The sequence below is a fragment of the Panthera onca genome, chromosome F1, assembly GCF_046562875.1.
Source record: "Panthera onca isolate mPanOnc1 chromosome F1, mPanOnc1 haplotype 2, whole genome shotgun sequence".
In the NCBI taxonomy this organism is placed as follows: Eukaryota; Metazoa; Chordata; class Mammalia; order Carnivora; family Felidae; genus Panthera; species Panthera onca.
In genome coordinates, this window is record NC_138355.1 from 29,789,502 (window position 1) to 29,811,718 (window position 22,217).

Sequence of the window (22,217 nt, forward strand, 5' to 3'; positions counted from 1 at the left end):
AAATGTTTGGTGAATAAATGTTGAATGACTCATTCTACAGGAGACCCAGCAGCCTGTGCTAATCACCCAGGTGGGGTGATGAGACCGAAAAAGAAGTGAGGAGGGAAGGAAGGGCGAAGGGTAGAGGGGAGGGAGCACTTGGATGGCTTATGGTAGAAATGCCCTTGACCCGAGGGACACACACCCAAGAAAGAGCAAAGTGCTCCCTTTTCCTCCTTCCTGACAAAACATAGCACGGTATTCTAGAACCCACTCAATCATTCCTTCATCCGTGCAGCAATCCCATACAGAGCACCCAAGCATTCCACCCAAGGTGAGAGACACAGGTGGATGGGGGCCACCATGGGCCCAGCTGTTTGTGCTTCTCACCATGCTGATTACGGGGCACCCAGGCATGGGCCCCATGTGCCTGATGCTGGCATACTGAGTCACAGTGATCTCACTGTAGGGCTTGTGCTTCAGGAGAGGCACAGTGAGGGGCAATGAAAACAGACAAAAAAGACCAGGAGGTTGAGTTACGGCACTTTGGGCACTGCTGATCCTCGCATCCCTGGTCCCCTATCCCCTGTTCCCTCCCTTGTAAAGTCCTGAGAGGCCCCAAAATGGCCCAAAGAGAATCCCCACACTGGAAAACCTGCCTCCAAAATGGAGGGGACACAGGAGGCATCGAAATAGCAGAGAATTTGTCTGGGTTTGAACCGCCAGTGTGGCAGGTAAGTGCTGAGTGACTATGGTTGTACCGTTTGGAATCTCTTGTGCCCCAGTCCTGGCATTGTTGATGACATGCTATGACACAGTCCACAGTGGGCTTCAACAAATGCTGACTCTCTTCCCTTGAATAATGAACTATATGATTTTTCCATATAGCTTCGTAAAATTTCTTTTCGTAATTCGTATGTTGCAGTGTCTTGCCCACTTAAAAAAAAAAAAAACGATTTTCTAAGGCTGTCCGTTTGTCAATAATCATCAGAATCATCAAGCACCAGATCATTCTACTTCTGCTCAGCACAGACCCAAGTTCCATTCTGGGGACAGGTGGCACAAGGGAGGGGTAACTACCCGTAACTGGGGTGTCCGGAAATCTAACAAAAAGGGGGGAGGCCTGGGTTAGGTTGAAAGACATAAATGCGAGCAGGAAGGTGAATGGAGATGACTGAGGTGAAGGCCAGTCCACGAAAGACCAGCTTGAGTGAGATCTGTGGTGGGAAGCATGTGGCACCCTGGGGGCCAGCAGCAAGGGTAAAGAGTTAAGAGATGTGGCAACTACAATAATCAAGGCCCAGGGGCACCTGGGGGGCTCATTGGTTAAGCTTCCAACTTCAGCTCAGGTCATGATCTCGTGGTTTGTGAGCTCAAGTCCCACGTCAGGCTCTGTGCTGACAGCTCAGAGCCTGGAGCCTGCTTCGGATTCTGTGCCTCCCTCTCTCTCTGCCCCTCCCCTGCTCGCACTCTGTCTCTCAAAAAAATTAATTAAAAAAAATAATCAAGGTCCAGTACAAAAGGGTCTTTTTTAAGTTTATTTATGTATTTACTTTTGAGGGAGAGAGTGAGTGGGGGAGGGGCAGAGAGCAAGGGAGACAGAATCCCAAGCAGGCTCCATGCTGTCAGTGCAGAGTCCACTGCGGAGCCCGAACCCAAGAACCATGAGATCATGACCTGAGCTGAAATCAAGAGTCGGACGCTCAACCCACTAAGCCACCCAGGTGCCCCCAAAAGGACCTTTTATTCAAAATAATGGGTTTTTGTTTATCCTGGAGGTCAAAGAGAGGCACCCTCCAGCAAAAGGTCGGGTGGGAGATGGTGGAGAAGGCTCCAGGCGAGGCCACTGTGGTGACCAGGCTGATCAATTCTTAGAGCCTGCATTAGGACCATACCATGGTCAGGAATAGAAAAGAGGAAATGGGGGCACCTGGGTGGCTCAGTCGGTTAAGCGTCCGACTTCAGCTCAGGTCATGATCTCGTGGTCCGTGAGTTCAAGCCCCGCGTCAGGCTCTGTGCTGACCGCTCAGAGCCTGGAGCCTGTTTCAGATTCTGTGTCTCCCTCTCTCTCTGACCCTCCTCCATTCATGCTCTGTCCCTGTCTCAAAAAGAAATAAACATTAAAAAAAAATTTAAAAAGAAAAGAAAAGAGGAAATGGATTCAAGTGATATTTGGTTGGTAAGAACAACAAATATACAAAGTATGGATGAGAGAAAGGGAGGCATCTAAGATAACTCCACATTTCAGGTGGCTAGACCAATGGCCATTTATCTGCACAGGGAACCCAGAAGGAGTCAATTATAGTGAACTTGGCTTTATATAAAATGAACTTGAAAGGGCACCTCGGTGGCTCAGTCAGTTAAGTGCCCAACTCTTGATCTCGGCTCAGGTCACAATCTCATGGTTTGTGAGTTCAAGCCCCTCGTCGGGCTCTGCACTGACAGCACAGAGCCTGATTGGGATTCTGTCTCTCCCTCTCTCTGCCTCTCCCCTGCTTGTTCTCTCTCTGTCTCACTCTCTCAAAATAAATAAATTTTCAAAATGATAATGAAAAAAATAAAATAAAATAAAATAAAATAAAATAAAATAAAATAAAATAAAATAACATAGTTTGAAATACTTGAAGGTAGCACTTGCAAGCAGCACAGGGTTCAGTGCTGAGGCCAGTGAGTAGATCCTATGTACTCCCTCGCCTTCAAGGCTCTGTTCCTCATCTGTCAAATGAGGCTGATACATACCTCATAGAATTACTGAGTGAATATACACTAAATAAGATAGCCATGGGAAAGCACCCAGCCCCATAGCTGGCACATAGTGCCATGAATTTCACGAATATTTATTGAACCTGAAAGTGATCATGACCATCGATGTTTCTTTGTTGGAATACCATCACCACGAATGTGTGGGCAACTTGTTCTTTTCATCATGGTCTCTTCAGGGCACCTTAGGCTAGGGGGAGGGACTGTGGTCAAGGTTGCCAGGCGACCAGCCACTGAACTGGGAGCTCTTCATGCCCACCTCCTCAGCTCCCACCCACAAGAGGGATATGCCTTGCGTCTTCCCACTCCTCCCCAGCCTCGCTGCCCCAACGGGATTCCAGAGAAAAGGAGGTACTCTCCAGCCTGACTCAGGCAAACAGAGTGCTGGTTTCTGACACGCAGGCCCTGAGGCAAGTCTTGCTGTGGGAAGATAAACAGGTTTTTATTACCTCCACCTTAGGACAAAGCCTCAACCTCTGGCTGCTGTAAGAGGCTCATTCCCAGGAAGAAAAATGACCTCCAGCTGCAGTAGGTGCATGTGACACCTCCCTGGCTGGACTGTGAGCTCCTTGAAGGTAGGAACTAGGTCCCTCGGGTCCCCATTTCCTCCTAGCACCTAAGCATCCTGTCCACCTGTGTTCATGGTCAAGGGAGGTTTCTTGAATTTCAATCCCTTTGTGTTTGGTTTCTGCTTCGGAGCCAGGGTCTTCCGCTTAAAGTGAGCAGACGCGCTCCTCAAAACTCAACAGAAAAATGTCATTCATGCAGAGTCAAGGTTAACAGGGTCCAGGGCCAACAGTTCCCACTGTTTCATCTTGCCCCAGCCTATGGTGCTGAGGGGCTCTGGAGTAGATTCCCAAGTCATGCCTGCGACACTGCATTAGGTCCTTCAGTAGATAAATTCAGTTCACCAGCCACCAAATGATACCACCTTGAGCAGGAAATTGAGGCAGCTCCAAGAACTTTCTTGGAGAGCCCAGCATTCCTTTAACAAGACCAGCCTCCCTGGATCCCAAACATCATCTCTGGTTCTCTCAGCTCTGGACGCTCCCTGCCCCCATGCAGGTCAAGGGTGTGTGCCCAGAACCTCGCTCACATCCTTCCTCTGGCTTCTTTGGGGGCCACTCACAGCTTTGGGGAGCTTATCCCCCCTGTTCTCAAACACGGGTCTTTGGAGCACCACTGGAGTAGAGCACAAGACATAGGGCCTGCTACCTGACACTCCCATGGGGGCTTGGCACTAGAAACAAGCCAATGAACACAAACCCACCCTCCTCCCCTGTGTCTTCTCCTTGCTGGGTCACCCCTGTACCCTCTGTAGCCAGTATAAAGCAGACAACTATGGGCTGATTCCCCAACTACCTAGGGCAATAACACATGCTGAGCCCATTAACAGCAAAAGGGCTGCTGGTGTTTCAGCAAAAGGGCTGCTCCAAGACTAGCCTCCCCTCCCCTGTGGTCCCCCAGGGCTGGCTGGGCAACCTCATTCAGTGACCAGCCCCGTCTATCTTTGCATTTGGACCAGCCTCTGATCCACCACCCACCCACCCCCCCCCCACCCCGCAGGTTGAGCAGTCAGTGATCCAAGGTCTCCACTTGGAGAACAGTCCATTTAGATTGCAGAGGTTTTGGAGGCCTGGGGAGATATTCCCAAATGAAATCCTCTCCCACCCCCCACCCCCCACTTCCAGCACAGACTCCTAGTTGCCTAGCAACTGGAGAATGAGATCTGGGAAATCTGGAGCTGACTCCACAGCCCCCTGTGCCGTGATGAGCTCGGTGTGGCCCACCTCGGGGAGGGAATGTGCTGCAGCTGATAATTATCAGGGGTAACAACCATAATCCCAGACCTGTGATTATTACTGTGTTTACCAAGGAGCAATTGCTACAGAAGCTCACACCACTGGCCTTTCCCAGGCCCTCACCCTTCCCGCCCAGTGCTGACTAAGGGAGTAGAAATAGCCTCAGGCTGTTCCCAGGAGTAGAAGCCACAGCCTCAAAGTGCCCCAGGGTGTTCTGACACCGGTTCTACCACTTAAGCTGCTCCCCAAAGCTGTGAGTGGCCCCCAAAGAAGCCAGAGGAAGGATGTGAGCGAGGTTCTGGGCACACACCCTTGACCTGCGTGGGGGCAGGGAGCGTCCAGAGCTGAGAGAACCAGAGATGATGTTTGGGATCCAGGGAGGCTGGTCTTGTTAAGGGAATGCTGGGCTCTCTTTTTCCTTCCAGAAGCCGGTGGCCTGCTGTCTGCCCTCCTTTCTGAGTGGTCCACTCAAGGCCAGCTAAGGATGAGGAAGAGACGTGCAGTTGGGAATGTGAAGCCTGCCCTCCACCCCTTATTCCCTAACGCTTCTTGTCTCTTCTCCAGCTTTGTTACCTGTGGTGGGGAAGAGTAAGAGAGAATTCCATCCAATGTCATGATCCCAACGAGGAAGCAGTACAGAGGTCTGTACAGCCAGCCCACTTGCTTCTCTCTTGGGCACCCCCCTATTTATGATCCACCAACCTAAGCTTCACTGCTGGGAAAAAAACCACCCTGACTTGCAGCAAATTTTCTGAGAATGACGTGTCACCCTTCCAGAAGGACCTCCAAGTCTGCCTTCTGTGTGAGTGCACCCTCCATGCCCTTGGTCGTCCATCCTGGCTCTAGCAATCATATCCTGGTGGGTCCCACCCCTTTCCTTTGATTTCTTTCCCCCATGAGGCAAAGACCGGAACATCCTAGAGCCTACTTGGGAAGGAAGACCATGAGGACCAACAAATCAAAGTCCTGGAATCTTAGACTGTTAAATTCTGGCATGGCATTAAATCTAACCTAATTTAATATTCCCATTTTATAGGTGAGGAAACTGAGGCCCAGAAAGGGAAAGTGGCTGTCCCATGATCACACTGCCAACCGGTTAGTGGCAATATCGAAACTGGAGTCCAAACTTCCAGACTTCTACGCAATTGTTCTTTCCAACCTGCCCCTCAATTCTGTTTGCACTTGGGGTTCAGATCACAGAAACATAAATTTTAAACAAGCAAACAAAAACCTAGCATTGTAGGATTAGATACCAAACACTTTGAACTTAAAAAAATAAAAACATTTATACGGGCCTTATCCTATCCTCAAAGCATTATTTTCAGGTAAATGAAGTTGATGATGTTACTCTCATTGTATAGATTGGGAAATTGAGGCCAGAAAGAGTCGCCCTAAGTCACAACAAAGATGTGTTGGGGGAAGAAGTGCTTGTGTTTCCTGACTCTATCCAGTGCTCCTTCCATTGTACTCCATGGCTCCGAAAACTTAGCATTGTCACCCAAATAACCAAACTAACCAAATGAAACTGTCATGGGGCCCCTTCCAGAGAAGACTGGCCACACAGCTGGAACAGCCATGGCATTTTAATGCTGAGCTAACATGTTTCCTCATGCAAGTCACTGGTTCCCTGAACCTCCTTCTTGAGGTGAAGCCATTTTTCCCTCTCTCCCCGCTTCTCCAAGCCCTCGGAAAAAGAGCACTTCCACCTGATTCCCACTCCTCGTTGAGAAATGAGAACCGAGAACCGGCAGTGAGAAGTGCCCGCTCAGCACTGCTGGATGCCTCTGGTGCTGCTGTCAGTGGGTGGTGGCCTCCGGTACCTTTTGCAAGCTGTGGGATGCTTACCAGGAAGCCCAGCTGGTTAGGGCAGTGACCTGCCCCTGCGTTGGCCTCCCTGCTCTGGACAAGAGTTTCTCTGCTCAGACTCTTGTAGACACTGTGATAAGGCAGCGGTTCTCAAACTTCAGAAAGCATCAAAATCACTCGGGGAGGTTGGATAAGCACAGAGTGCTGAGCCCCATCCTGAGAGTTTCTGATTCAGTAGGTCGGGGTGAGCCTGTGAATCTGCATTTCAAGTTCCCAAGGGATTCTGCTGCTGCTGACGCAGAAGTCACACTTTAAGAACCACTGAGATAAAGGACATGACCATACAATCTGCCGTCAACTACACGGGTCTGGAGTGTAGGGAAGATCAGAGAGCATGGAAAGAAGGGTGGGGACTGGGAAGGAGTCTGACTGAGGACCAGCCACCTGCATTGAAATTCAGCATGTGCAAGTGGTGTTCCCATGTGTGACTATTTAAATGCTCATCCCCGATGAATGTAACAATTTGGGATGGGAGCCTGAGATGAAAGGCCCTGGCAACTCAGATGATGATTCTCTCACTGCTTTCTCTCCCCCTTCTCTCCTGCATGCTCAGCTGCTTAGCTCCAGAGAAGGTCCCCTGAGCTCTGACCCCCTGGTGCCTCACAGGCAGCATGGGGCAGGGGGGAAGGGTGCAAAGCCACAGGTGTCTAAGTGCACCTATCCACACAGCATAGAGACCTCAGGGCGGGGTGCACTGAGGAGCTCAGAGAGCAATGACTGGTGATTTACTGGCCAGATGGGAACAGGACCCAGATGGATGGCTGAAGAGGGAGATGCCTGGTAGGAACAGGGAGAAGGCGGGGGCAGCCCAGCCCATCCACTGCTGTCATCTGCTGGTGACTGCCCCTCTCCCCTCCTGGGCTCCTTCAGAGGGCCCAGCCAAGGCCAGATGTCTGCCAGATTTCTAAAAGGGCAGGAATCTACCCCCTTGGGAGGTGGAAGGGGGCAGGGTGGCTCTGGGAGAAGGGGCCACCTCTGTGGTGGAGTTCAGACATTCATCCTGGCCCCAACCTCCTGTCTCCCCTGCTCCCTTGGGGTCAGGAAGCCTGGGAGAAGAGAGAAAGATAATCTCTCTGCAAATGGGTAAGCGTGGATTCTCAGAGCACGAGATGCCAAAGAGGGTGGGAAGCAGGGGCCTTACAGCTCAAAGTAGTGACTAAATGCCAAGACAGCTGACCCAGCCCTCCTGAGTCATTTCCCAAAGAGCTTCCCAGTAGCCAATGGGCCTACTGTGCCCAGAGCCTGCTTTACCTATAGGCTGAGGAGGCATATAGTGTATAATCTAAGGGGGAGACAGGCAGATTACCTCCCCCAGGTCTCCCCCCAGGTCTCTCTCCCATCACCAACAGTAGGCCAGAAATTAGCGTTCATTGCTTTGGGACTTAAGTTATTTCGGAGGGGAAGAATGGGGGGGGGGGGGGCAGGAACATAAAAACCGAGATTCTTCTTTGAGGCAAAAGAATGCCATCTGGGAGAGAGTATGGGGTTGATAAGAAAGCAAGTGAGGGCAGAAAGAGAACTTGAGAAGTCCCTACCCTGCCCTGCCCCACCATGAGGAGGCCCTGCACATGTGGCCTCATACTTGTACCAGAGGAGCATCTCAGACATGCCACCCCTGGCCCCGTGAGCAATATGTTTGGCCACCTCCCTGCCTCCACACCCTTGACTCTTTCCACCTCCCACCTGTCAGGCATGTTGCAAGACTCCCTTGACCAATGTTTACATAATGCTCCAAAGAATGACCCAGTTGCCAAACACCTGAGTCATCTGGCCTAGTCACCCTTTGCTTATCTGGTCTGGCCCTCCCACCAGAGTGGAGATCACACTCAGCAACATTTTTCACAGGGCCTCACCAACCAGGAGGCCAAGCAAGCTTCCTAGACCTGCCTTTGTACAAAGACAGGTGGTAGGAAGAGAAAGAAACCTTTAGTGAGTCCCTAATATACAAGCCACTGGAGCAGACACTCTTGCATATATTATGTTATCAAATATCACAGAACTTATGAGGCTCTGTGATACTCATTTTCCAGCTGAGGCAACAGAACCAGAGAGGTTAAATGGTTTGACCCAAAGACAGAGCTGGTGAGTAGGAGAGCCAGGAGTGGAACCCAGTTGTCTTTACCTAGGTCTCCCCAAAAGCAAAGCCTGAAGGGCACCTGGCTGGCTGAGTCGGTAGAGCGTGAGACCCTTGATCTCAGAGTCATGAGTTCTAGTCTGACGTTGGTGATAGACTTTACTTTAAAAAAGTGGTTTTTGTTTTGTTTTGTTTTGTTTTGTTTTGTCTTGTTTTAATTACAAAAGGCAGAGCCTGAGACAAAGGCTTATATGCAAGTAGTACATTTGGGTATGTGACCCAAGAAGGCAGAAACAGGGAAGGAGAGAGAGCCAATACAGGAGAAGCTGTTCCTAAGGGCTGGCTGGTTGGCAGTCCTATGGGGGCCATCTGAGAATACTTGGAAACACATCTCAACATCATTCAAGAGGAAAAGTGGGGGGAGAACATTTATCCATTGTCCACCGTTCTCCGTTGACCGAGAGTTGCCCCACAACATTAGCTCCTCTGTATCCTCTTTTTTAAGCGGGCTCCACACTCACAAACCTGAAATCAAGGGTCACACACTCTAGCATCCGCGCCAGCCAGGGGCCCCAGCTCCTCTGTATACTTGTACATACACAAGCCTGGGAGTCGTGCACAGAACTAGTCCCAGCAGCAGAGGCTGGAAGTAGATTCTTCACAGCACAGGCTTGAAGCGGTACCTAAGGGTGATGGTTCTGGAGACAAGCCCCACCACAGCACCACATCATCCTACGTATGATGAGTAACTTACACAGGGTCACCAGGGCACCCAGGGGAAGAGCCAAAATGTGAATCACAGTACGTGACTTCCAACTCTTCATTCAACAAATATTTATTACAGGCCCCCTATGTGCCAGACCCTGGGGTTCGGCAGAAACAAGAAAGGCAAGATCCTTGTGCTTATGGGGCATAAATTCTGAGGACACAGACGGTTAGCAACTAAACAAATAAACAAGTGCTGATTGTATATCAGGCACTGTGCTGAGCACTGGGAAATCCCAGAAGAAATTGGTTTCTTGTCAGGGAGTCAGAGGAGCAAAGTACCATCATCTAATTTGGTAGCCTCTATGATTAGGGTATGCATACTCTCATCTAGAACACAGAGAAAGGGCATCTTACTCCAGACGGGGGGGGGGGGGGGGAACATTAGGAAAGGTCCTCTGGAAAAGATGAGACACAAGTTCTTCTGAAGGCCTCTCTGGAGTGGGGGAAGGGACGGGTGCATTCCAGGGAGACAGAACAGCCCAGGTGAAGACAGAGAGGAATGAGAGTATGCCATGCTCTGGAAAACCACAAGTCACTGAGGGCGACTGGAGGGTGCTGTGTACAGGATGGCGTCAAATGGTGAATGATTAAAGGTAGGCAGGAAACAGACCACAAAGACTTGAGTACCTACCACTGAAGTGTTTGGATTTAATTCTGAAAGTGAAGGCAAGCCTCTGTTGGTGCCCTAAGCCCAATTAGCTCTTGAAGATCTCAGTCAAGACTGGAGGTAAAAACCAGTCAGCAAAGAGACAGGCCACAATGGCCTTGGAGGGCCCGAGAATGGCTGGATCTGAGCTGCCTGGGTTACATGGCAACAGCTTAGCTCTCCACACTTGATGAGGCACAGTGGGCTCACTCCCGATCATTCAGCCCAGTGCCCCAGCCTCAAAGTTCTTCGAAGGCTGCGGAGTCCACCTCTACCCCACCTCTTTCAGCTTCCAGCTCAGCCCCTCCCCTCCTCAGCCTTGCCTCTTGCGGGCAGAATTCCAAGGGCTGTTGCTCAGGGACACTGTGACATTGAGGACCGTGAGTTTAGATGAGGTGCCTCTGGCTCTCCTTTGGTTTGCGTGAAATACCTACCGGGGCTTTGCAGCTGAACCCCACCACTGAGAGCTAAAACCAGAAAAGCAACCAGCATCTGGCCGCATCCCTCGCAGAGGCCCATCACATCCATCATCTGGGCAGGAGAAGAGCTTCCTGCAGCCCACAGTGGCATCCCGCAACTCCCCTGCAGAGCCCTTGTCAAACTGAGCCCCTGGCTTCCGTTCATTCTTCAAAGCAAAGAACCCTGTGATGATCCGAATGCAGACACGGGCGAAACTCCCAGCAGCAGCCTTCCTGTCCTCAAATTCAGGACAGAAAAAATGAAATCCCATTCCAGCATCCTCCCATCCAAGAGAGGCTCTGACAGGACCCAGGCTCAGCCTCGGAGTCCTTCAGCAACAGGGGACGGCGTGAAGACAGCAAAACCAGCTCCTAACCCTAGCCCTGGTGTTTGGATTTTTCTCCTTTTTTTCTCCTTTGACTTGACCCTCCCCCCCGGCAAAATCCCCTGCTCCCTGATCCTGCTCCTTCAGGCCCTTGGTCTGCACTGGGTGGCCTTTTCCTGTGCCTGCATCTATTCCTTACAGCAGATGGTGATCCACGGCTTCATCATCCCCACAGAGAGTATTTGTCCCACCCAAAGATGCAGGCTAAGAGGAGTCACGGTTAGGGGATAGTGGGTGCCCCTCCTCTCTCTCTGCAAGTCAGGTCCTTCCACAGCTACAGGACACGACTCCCTGAAGGACATTCTGGCCACAAGATGCTGAACACGTCCACGGCTCAGAAGGGGGTGGAAGGAGGAGGCTCTCCAGGGCTCACACAAACCTAAGCCAACAAGGCAGAGCTTGCCATCCCCAAGGATGCCAAGAACTCTAATGAAACGGACTCCTGAGTTGCTCTCTTGAACAGAGAAGCAAATTAGAATCCTTGCGACCCCTCCCTTCCTCCATTCACCATCCAGCAGTGTCGCCTGCACCCCACCCTGCTGCTGGAGGTCCTGAGAGTCTTACAGATGCAAAGACTCTGTGGCGGGGAGTGGGGGGGGGATGCTACTGAGCCCACCCCCCCCCCCCGCCTCCCTCCCCACAGCCAGGGAAGGAGCTCCTAGGTCTTAGCAGAACTCCTCTTGCCAAAGATGGGAAAAGAAGAATGGGCCCCAGAGCTGATTCCAGGCCGCCCAAGGGCTGGGATATCATCTTTCACCACAGCCATGGCAAGCCCCCACCTGCTCCGTCCTCAGGCTCCTGATGGGAGCCAACAAAACAGATCTGTCTCTATAAGGCCTGGGCCCTCTAACTGACACGTCTCATCTTTTAAAAAGACCAAGAGAGATTAAACCTCCCAGTCTCTTCTTGGATCTCAGTGACAGATTTTTCTGATTCACCTCATTACCTCCTCCTACAGGGGCCCATTCATTTCCACCTCATTTTCCTCCCGGTTCTCATTCGTGTCCCCAGCCTAGCATATCCTGACAGGCGGGCTCAATCCTCACTCAGCTTTCACCCTCACAGACACTGCCCCACTCCCTCAGCACTTCTCTCTGGATTAATAAGGTTTCTCTTTTCTGCCCCTCTCCTTCAGATCAAGCCCTGGAAATCTTTCAATCCAGCATTTCAGCAAGAAACAGACCACAGGGCAACGGTGTAAGAGGATGCTGACCGCCAGGCTTTGACTGAGAACTAATGGGGGACAGGACCTCTCACTCTGGCCTGGACCTCTTCCAGCCTCGGTTTGCTTTGAGTGTTGGTGGCCTCTGCAAAGATTTTAAACCCCACCATTCACATCTCTGAATCTCCCACATCATCAAGCAGAGCAGCAGTACGAAGTACACACTCGTAAATAATTGAAAAGAATCCCTATAAAGCTTGAACTCATTCATTGAACACTGCCTAGGATTATTAGTATATTCCAAAATTGCAAGCTCCTGGAGTTAGAAGGGACCATGGGAGTCATTAGTTCATCCCCCACCCCAGCACCCCACCCCCCCACCCCCCTGAGCAGGTGCTACAGGGTTTCTGACAGACATCTAGCCTAGACTCTTTGATCATCTCCAGGACCATGACTGCCTAAGGAAGCCCAGCCCCGTCATAGTTGAGGTCTCTGGTTATGAGAAAATCCTTTCTACTATTTGCCAGAAATCTCCCCGCCCCACTGCTGCATCCCATACACCTCCACACAATGACCACAAAACTGTTAGTAGGGCTTATTTCCTGGGAGAGTGTAAGTTCCCTGAGGCACTAACTCAGTGCCCCCAGTGAAGTGCCCAAGGAAAATTGGCTTGCAGATTGGTTTGCTAATTGATGGTGGTAGCAAATTCCCTCTAGAACGCCAGATGAGTAAGACAGGAGGAAAGGAAGCCAAGCCCCACAGCTCTGCCCACACTTGTCCCAACTCCATGGAGCCAGGTCTCTACTCCTTCGAATCTTCCTCCACCAATGAGATAGCAGCTTAAAACCAAAAGAAACATGAAAGGATCCTAGTTCTTGAGCCCCCTTCCTGACCCTCACCTGGGCCATCAGAGTGCTGTTGATAACATTTTCCCACTAGAAGGACACACTTAACAGACAGGGCAAGGATAAGCTTCCCCAGAATGAGCAAATGAAAACCCACTCCCTCTGGCCCCTGCTCAGTGTTCAGGACTCTGTTAACTAATCCAGAAAATGGGAACACAAACAGCAGGTTAACTTTGGACTACGTTTCAGACAAGCTCTTCCAAAGCACAAATCCATTTTTTTTTTCATTCTGAGGCTTTTCCAGAACAAGATGCCACATGTACAGCCAGAAACCTGGTTGGCAGTTTTGTAGGCATTTGGATATTAAGTGAATGGGGATACAAAGACACACTATGCAAATAATAGTCACAGGACAAACCTCTTTCAGTCTATAACTAAGCACCTTGCCTGTGTTCCTGGGGCCTAAGATTTGGGCCAAGCTCAGAAAAAGAGTGGAGGAAATGGAGAGCAATACTGATGAGTATTTCTTTCCTAAGAAGCAACTGAGTTTTAATGATAAAAAGGACCAAGTAGGGATAGTAATAATGGTTGAGATGAGGTAGTGTTAAGTGGCAGATCTTTACAAACTATAAAGCCCTATATAAATATGAAGTATTATAGACTATAAGAGCAAATTCACACCTACGAGTTCCTCCTGAAGTGTTAGATACATATTCCTTACCTACGGGATAGTTTTACCCTGGGAAATACATTTTTTACGAAAATACATTAAAAAAATAAAAGCTGACTTTGTTGGACAACAAAAAGACAAAAGAAAATGGATACATTAAAAATGTATCCGCAGCATATTGAACTCTGCCCACCTCTCTTAAATATGTCCACCAAATCCTCTGACCGTCCCCTCCAGGCTAAGGCAGGCAGTCCCAGCCGGTTTCTCAGAGATGGCAGCATAACCTTGGCTCTGGGATGGCCTTGGGCATGGCTTCACCGAGCTAAAAAGGAAAGAAGTTAAAACAATGCAAAGCCCTCCCACCGGATTCCATTTCTTCTGTTGGCCACTTCCTTCCTTCCCTCCTTTTTCCTTCCCTTCCTGCTGGAGCTACTCTGCCCCACCTTCCTTCCTGGGGAGGAGGACCTGCCCTTTCCTCTTCTAGGGCTGGTGCCAAAGGGATGAACAATGTGATGTCGAGGGGGGCAGGGACAGGGGTGAAGGGAGTCCAGAGGTGGGAAGAGGCAGATGGTGTATGAACTAAAGAGTGACCAAGCATAGGTGGACTGAGATGTTTACTCAAGTTGCATTTCAAGGGTCTCTGGCCAGTTCCCAGAAGTTTCCTTTACTTGAGCTTCCAAGCAAAGATGCTAAGGGCAGTAGCAATAGAACTCCCACACTCCCAACTACAGCCACACCCACGGGACCCAAATAATGTGATTTCAGGGTCACAGAAAAAAGGGTGGTGTCAGAGAAATACAAAGGGGACTCAACCTAGGTAGCCATTCGCAATCTCTCTTCTGCTGTGAGAAAAGTGGAAAAGAAACTGGGAAAGGGGCAGATGTCAAGAGAATTTCTGGAAATCTTGAAGAGGCTGAGGACAGAAAGTAGGTTCTGATAGGAAGGGGAGTGGACAATAGAAAAGGTAATGCGAAGCTGAAAAATACGAGGGGGGGTGGGGTCAGTCGCCCTTTTAACAAATGTATTAAGCTACCAAATTTGATGACATAGTGGAAGAGGGTCAAGGTCAAACAGAGTCGGTTGTTTAGGGCAAAGCTTTGGAGTGAGGGCCAAACTTAAGGTGGCGAGCACAAGAGAGAAGGCTTTCCAGAAGGCAGTTGTGAGGGATGGAAGGGTGAGAGATGAAGGCGAGAATGGAAAGAAATCAAAGTGTCCATCGAGTGAAGGGAGCGCCCGGCTTCGTCTAGCGAGGGCGGCGGCGGGGGCAGCACGTGCAGCCCGGAGCGCCTCAGGCAGCCAGGCTCCCAGCCGAGGAGGGTCCGGGAGGAGGCGCGACGTGCGGGGGGATGGGGGGGGGGGGTGGCGGCGGCCCGGGCCCTCCGATTAGCCGGGCCTCTTGCCTGCGGGCCCCGCGCTACAGAAGGAGTGCATTGTTAGGTCCCAGGCCGCAGCAGATTGCCGCTGTCCTGCAATACCCTCGCACCCTGGCACCGCGCCACTGGCACCACCCGGGGTTGGAAATAGCTGCGCCGTTCCCATGGCGACGAGGCGGCGACGAGGCAGCGACTCCGCCCCCGCCCGTTCGTCCTCCCGGGGCCCTGCCCGCCCCGCCCGCTGCGCAGCCCCGCCGGCCCCTGCAGCGGCGGCCTCCCCTCCACCTGAGCGCCCCCCCCCCCCCGGTAACCCAGGCAACGGTGGCCGCGGCGCGCGGGAGGCCCCTCCAAACGCAGCCCGGCCCCGCCTCCGCCCTCACTGCCCGTGGCGCCGCGCGCTCCGCCCCCGCCCCGGCCGGCTCTCGCGAGGGAGGGGCGCGGCCGCAGGCGCCGCGGGAACCGACGCAGGAAGCCTCTCCTCCTCTCGGGCGGCCCGGCCCGGAAAGGCGGGAGCAGGGGAGGAAGCTCCGCGGCGGCGGAGGCTGCCGGAGCGCCCGTGCGGGCCGTACAGTCTCCCCCGGAGCCTCCCTCGGCCCCGCCTGACCTCCCGGCCCCTCGAAATCCTCCCCAGATCTCCCCGCCCGTCTTCCTGGGACGGAAGGAGACCTTGGCGGAGGTTCCTCGGCCTGCTCGGCCAGATTAAAGAGGGGGCCGGAAAATAAGGCCCTCTCGTGCCCGAGGGCCGGGGTCGGAGAAACCGGGAAGTGTGGGTCAAGAGGACTCTCGGCTGGAGGGGAAGGGCCGAAATGGGAATCGCTGTCGGGGGCCGGGGTCGTGCTTTCCAGACAGCCCCCTCCCCAAATGTACTGCATCCCGTGGGGGGGGGGGGGGGGGCGGGAAACTGCCAGTTGCTCAGTGCTAGAATTACCGCTCCCCCCACCCCAAGGTTTCGACCGTGCAGGACCCTCGCGCATTTTGTTTGTCGGTGTGGTGAGAAGGAAGTGTTGCAGATCCCGAAAGAGTGTCTTCAGCTTCCAGGGTGACTGGGTCAGAATTGAGACTTTCTGACCGATCAAACAGCGGCGGGAGGAAAGGGGCAGACCAGAGAAAGTTCCATTTATCCCGTCTTCCTTAAGGGGCAGAGTCTACCCCTGGCTTCCTTGGAATGTGAACTCCTGCAGGGTAGAACCCCTGGCACATAGAAGGTTCTGAGCTAAATTAAGGTTTAGTGAATGGATCCGGTTAAAACCAGATCGTGCCTCCCCTCATTCAGTTGTTCTAGGTAGGCAGGGCATCTCAAGGAAATACACCAAGAAAGTATTCAGGGTTCCTTAAAATTTGGTCTCAAATCAAACAAATAAAATAATAACTTTGCATTTGTAAAGTCCATTCCTCTAGGAACGTCACCTCATTCCATATATTCTACTCCAAACTCCATAAAATTTAGAGCCAGAAGGAAAGATTCATAAGGAGCAAATAAATCTAGAGTCTGGACTATCTATGGTCCTAGCAGAGGAGCTAAAGAGGTAGACTGTGGTCCTTAGAGCCCTGTGTTTTCTTTGAAGTGGTATGGCTATTACATTGCATGGTGGAGTTTGGGAGTGAACAGCCGAGGACCTAGGCATGAGATTTGCTGCACCCGTTAGGCCTAAGTTTCCTCATCTGTGAAATGGTTGTTGTGAAGATGGGTTGAGTTAATGTATTAGATATTCTTCATAAGCTATAGGATATGCCAAACAAGTGCTTTAGTTATTGGGACATCTATAAATCGGTGTACAAGCCATGGTTCATGCAAAGTGCTTTCCCAAGCTTGCAAGATCTTTAGCTTGCAAGTGTAGCTTGCAAAGTGCTTTCCCAAGCTTTAGCTGGTTATTTCTGCAAATAATTCTAATAAGATACAGACTACCCCCTTCCAGTCTCCTCTGAATGGGACAATTCAGTCGGAGAGAAATTCAGTTGTTTTTGCAGGACCACTCCTATACCCTTGACTTAATTTGGCAAATACCAGAGGACTTCCTTTTTACTTCTTAGCCTAAAAGACAGCTCCAGGTACTATATACTCCAAGTGTAGGCACCAAAACACAAGCCCAGAAGAGCAGCACCAATAAGAGACAAGGGATTATAAAAGAGTAAATGTTGATACCGGACCAAAAAGACAATCTATTGTCCATAGAGCAAAACAACAAACAGGGTGCCTGGACTCAGGAGGGTGCCAGTTGGGAGACATGGGGGGCAGGGCTGAAGGGTTCTATATGCTATTGAATCTCCTTTAATGTCACTATGGACTGAATTGCGTCCCCACTAGCATTTCCCCTTGTATATGTTGAAGCCCTAACTCGCAGTGTGACTATATCTGGAGATACGGTCTTTAGGAGGTAATTCAAGTTAAGTGGGTTCGTAAGAACTGTAGTCCTATGTGAAGAGGAAAAGAGAGGGGCACCCCGGGGGGCTCAGTCAGTTGAGCGTCCTACTTCTACTCAGCTCGTGATCTCTCGGTTTGGGAGTTTGGGAGTTTGGGAGATCGAGCCCCACATGGGGCTTGCTGCTGTCAGCGAAGAGCCCACTCCAGATTCGCTGTCCCAATCTCTCTCTGCCCGTCCCTACTTGTGCTCTCACTCTCTCTCAAAAATAAATAAGCATTAAAAAAAAAAGAGAGAGGAAAAGAGAGATCTTCAACCACCACTACCATGCAAGGACACAATGAGAAAGCTGCCATCTGCGAGCCAGGAAGAGAGCCCTCACTGGAACCCAACCGTGCCGTCACCCTGGTCTCAGACTTCCATTCCCCGAAACTGTGAGCAAATACATTTCTTTTGTTGAAGCCACCCAGCCTGTGGTATTTTGTTATGGCAGTCTGAGCAGAGTAAGACAGATACATGTTCGCTTGGAGCTGAGCACCCCTCCTACCACCCCCACCACCTGGCGTTTTGTTCAGCACTTCCACGGTTGTCTCCTTTTTAATTCGTAACCGTGTGAGTTGGAATTGGCAGGATTTATTTTCACGTGAGAAGCTAAAACTCAGAATGATTAAATGACTCGCTGCAAGTCATACAGAATGTGAATGGCCGAACCAGGACTTGAGTCTCCCCAGACAGCGTCTAGTCAACTAATGCTAAGTACTTACCGCATGCTAGGTTCTGATCTAGATCATGGAGATGGAAAGATGAAGGTTGTTTTTGCAGTGGGGAGGGCACATGTGAACAAACAATTACTGCAAGGAGAAGGGTCTGCAAGGATTAATTGCCACCACAGGTATATGGGGAAAGTGGTCCAGGCAGAGGACTCTTGGGCAAACACCGTCTGTTGGGGAAGCCACAAGTATTGCTGACAGCAGGGTATGGTGGAGGGAAGGAAGGGGCAGAGATGCCCCAGATGCCACTGGAGACACTGTTCCTCCTACCTAAGGACTCTGGTTATCTCCCCAGGGCCTTGGCCAAAGGGGAGAACAAACTGGAACAGAGATCAAGGTGAAGAGTCCTTAAGGACCTAATAACCCTAAGGAGAAGCAACAGTAAACTAGGTTAGGTTTATATTGACATTCTATAGTAAATTATCTTTGTTTGTGTGTTTGTTTGACTTGAGGTCTCCCAAGGGTTAGTTTGTTGTAGCCTTAACCATTTGTAAATAAGTGATAATGTGCTTTAATTAGGAGAAGATATGAATTGCATACCTATGGCTTTTACTAGCAAGGTGTCAACGAATTCACAGGTCCCCAGAGGCACAAAATCTTAACTTCGGTCTATTCATGATCCTCCCTGGCAGTGGAAATGCAGATGAGAACCCTAGTGAATGAAGGGACTAACAGCCCTCTGTCCCCTTCCGGGAATATTAGTTTAAATTCTTGCCAGTTATAGTCAGATACAAGGATTCACTTCTCTTCTGCTGTTTTCTTCCTGAGCACAAGTTGCATATTTGTGTTTGTCACGTCTTTAGTCCACTCAGACTTTGGGGGATTTATTAAATCATAGCACTCAAATGCCCTCCCTGGGGGAGGGACTGTCGGTTGGGGAAGAAACGAGCCCAGCAGAACTACTTGCACTTCAAGCCCCTCTCCCAGAAAGCAGGTAACCAGGCCTGCCCCCCTCCCTGGGGTACTGGTTCTGAGCACCAGGCCAACAGCCAATTTAAGGGCTGGTTCTGGGATTTCAATACCTCTGTCTGCCTGGGACCAAATAAAGACTATCACCTCTACCTCACTGGAGACCTCATTAGAACTTGAACTCTGGTCTTTGTTCCTTCCCAGTGGGTTCAATGTGGTGGAGAAGGTGAGGGTAAAGGGGGGTCGGGAAGCCCACAGCTCCCAGAGCAGCGGGAGTCCGACAGCCTCTGAGAACTGGGAGTGAGTAAACAACCAATTACCTATAGGACAGCCAGTAACCAGAGAAGTGGCTGAAATGATGTGATTCTACTCACTGCCTGTGAGGATGGCTGCCTTCCTTCAAGCCCTGCTCCCACCCAGCTTCTCAAGACTAATTTCACCGCCCTCTGCCTACTTTCCAAGTGAGATTCCGCCCTCACTGGAAGCAAGATTCCAGGGCTGAGAGGCAGAAGGCTCTATTCTGGCTACATTCTTCCCAGCGTGGCCATTGTCAACATCACTGCATTTCGTCTATGTTGTGAGAAGGGGAAAGAATCAGATGGCATTTCTACCCTCCCCACTCCAACACCCCTTAAAGCCTTTGAATCCTTTGGGGGAAGAGAATTTAGGAAGAAAGAGGTGATTCAGAATTTGCTTCTTAGAAACTGGAGTGGGAACCCAGCTGGGCTGCAGGAAGTGTGGGGTCAGAGCAAAAGAAGCCTCACATTCCTTTCTCTCTTTTGGCTGTGAGCTCCCTCCTACCTGCTGCCTCTAGGCTAGTCCCCACCAACCCCTCTTTTTTTTTTTTTTTTTTTTTTTTAATATTCTCTGGTTCAACTGATATCAGTGCAAATCCTCACCGAAAGGCCTCTACATATATAAGATTAAGGTCTAGCACTTATCTGCAAAGAATTTACAATCTGGGGAGGTAAGGAATTTCATGCAACTAAAAAACATGTACGTAAATAGCAATATGAGGCAATGTACAATAGATGTACATTTGGAGAATTGCCACTGTGGCTATTAGCCCCAGGGATTTCTCGCCTGGATGACTGAGGAGGCCTCTATGTGGCCACTGCCTCAGCCTGCCTCATCCATCCTCTTCTTCCACTCCCAGTCCTGGCTCCACACTATAGCTAATGATGGATCTACATGTAAATCTGAGTGGGTCCCACCCCTGGTGGGACTCTTTTGACTCTCCCACATCTTTCCAGATGAAACCAAACCCCTCCTGTGGCATGCCTAGCCTTTTGTAATCTGACCTCTCCTAATCCTTGGCACCACATCCCACTCTATACCCATGTTCCAACCAGAATAAAGCATTTGCAATATCCAGATTCTACCAGCTCTTTGGCCTCAGGGCCTTTGCACATGCAGCTCCATCTGCCTGAACTGTTTTTTTCTCTTACTTTCCATTTGGCTAACTCCCAATTTGTCTTTTGGGACTCGGCAGACAAATAAGTTCCTCTTCCCAGGACTCCTTCCTTGACACTGTCTGGGTTAAGCATCCCTCATCAATATTCCTGCATCACCATAGTATTAAGCCAAATTGTAATGAGTCTTCCATTGCTCTTTCCCCTAGACATCAAATTCCTTAACTCAACTTTGTACCCAGTGCCAGGTGCAGAGCAGACAATAACTGATGGCTGAATGAAAAGCTGAATGGCAGACAGAGGAGTTCATAGAGAATGTGGAAAGTCATTAGAGGCTTTTGATTCAGAGACTGAGAACATCGCCAAAACCATATTGTAAGATGAGTAGTCTCTTAGCTACCAGGTTGGTGGGTGGGGGGAGGTTGTTGAAGGATAGGGGAGAATAGACCGAAGTAATAAGGGCTTGACGTAAAGAATAAAGAAGGTGACGGTGAGGAGCAGGAATGGAAATGAGCTTTACAGGAAGTAATGCTAGAAGCGTTAGCAAGTGTTTAAATGTGTCGGCAAAAGAGGGAGATGAGTCTAAGGTCTGCAGCCCTGGTGTCCAAGGGAACTTGAGAAGCACAGAGAAGTCAGGAGAAGGCTCTGGATGCAGGTAGCAGTGGGGAAAGGGCCACCAGGGAATCTGTGAGAGAAGATGATCCATTTGTTTTTAGAAATAGCTTCAGGGGCACCTGGGTGGCTCAGCCAGTTGAGCGTCTGACTTTGGCTCGGGTCATGATCTCACGGCTCGTGAGTTCGAGCCCCGTGTCGGGCTCTGTGCTGACAGCTCAGGGCCTGGAGCCCGAAGCTTCAGCTTCTGTGTCTCCCTCTCTCTCTGCCCCTAACCCACTCACATTCTGTCTCTGTCTCTCTCAAAAATAAATAAACATTAAAAAAAAAAAAAAAAAAGGAAAGAAAGAAATAGCTTCAGCTAATTAGGACAGAAAGCAACCAGACTGAAGGAATTTTGAGCTCTGGGTTGAATTTTATCTCTGGGTGGTCTAGGCAGACAAAGACTAACAAGTTAGGGCCTCATCTTAACCTTTCAGAAAATTGGGGTGAAGGTCCAACCATGATGTTGCTTTGTGACTATTTTCGCTTTAGCATAAAACGATACCACTACCAAGTAGAGCTATTAATTCTTTTGCATTCTTCCCCACCCCCGTTCCAGAAGACTTTGCTGGGGGATAATGCTGTTTCTCCATCTGGACAGGGCTATGTTTTACCAAACACACTGCACTTCTCAGTCCATTACCTTCTCCTCCTTCTCACATTCTTCCTGTTTTCTGACTCTGCGTTTATTTTAGTCTTGTGTTTCTTTTGAAATCACCACAGACATCTGTCTCTCTTGCCTTCCCCATGCGTCCACCCCTCTCCTCTCCCACTCCTATTCTCATCATTGCCTGAAGAGACCCAAAACTGCTCAGCTTCCCTCCTTCTTCTCTCAGTATCCGGAGCCTCTTTGTTGGGCAAGTCTCAACCCGTTCTCAGCCTCAGACTAATCCTCCATAACACTGAAAATGACAGATGAGGTCAGACTTTGCTTGGGAGGGAAGGAAGAGAAAATTTCTTACCCAGGAAAACCACACTCATTCATAACTGGCTTTCCAAATGAGAACAGACTAGAAGGGTGTGTGTATGTGTGTGTGTTTCTGCTGACAAGAACCCCAGATTCTGCTTTCCTCATAGCACATGCCCGCATGTTCTGATGTTTTGGACTCCTGATATGTAAAGAGGATGAAGCATCAGAAACGTAGATCTTTAGATGAGTAGCTGGCGGCACTAGGGTTTGAGAGAGTGATCCTTTACCATCCAGGATCCTCTCAGTTTGTCACCTTGCCAACTGGTATGCAGGAGTTTCAGCTGCAAGTCTTTGCCAGCTGGGAATGAGGAAGACAATGCAGGCTGCTGATACTAACAAGGTCCCTGGAGTGA

At 50.2% G+C, this 22,217-nt stretch overlaps 1 long non-coding RNA gene across 1 annotated transcript; it reads left to right on the forward strand.

Annotated features, from left to right (window-relative positions):
• Window positions 1-287: 287 nt before the first annotated feature.
• On the forward strand, window positions 288-12,169 carry LOC132686176 (uncharacterized). Its single transcript, XR_009613495.3, has 4 exons — window positions 288-713; window positions 3,200-3,314; window positions 5,106-5,343; window positions 11,875-12,169. It is a non-coding gene; the product is annotated as an uncharacterized LOC132686176 (long non-coding RNA).
• The last annotated feature ends 10,048 nt before the right edge of the window (window positions 12,170-22,217 follow it).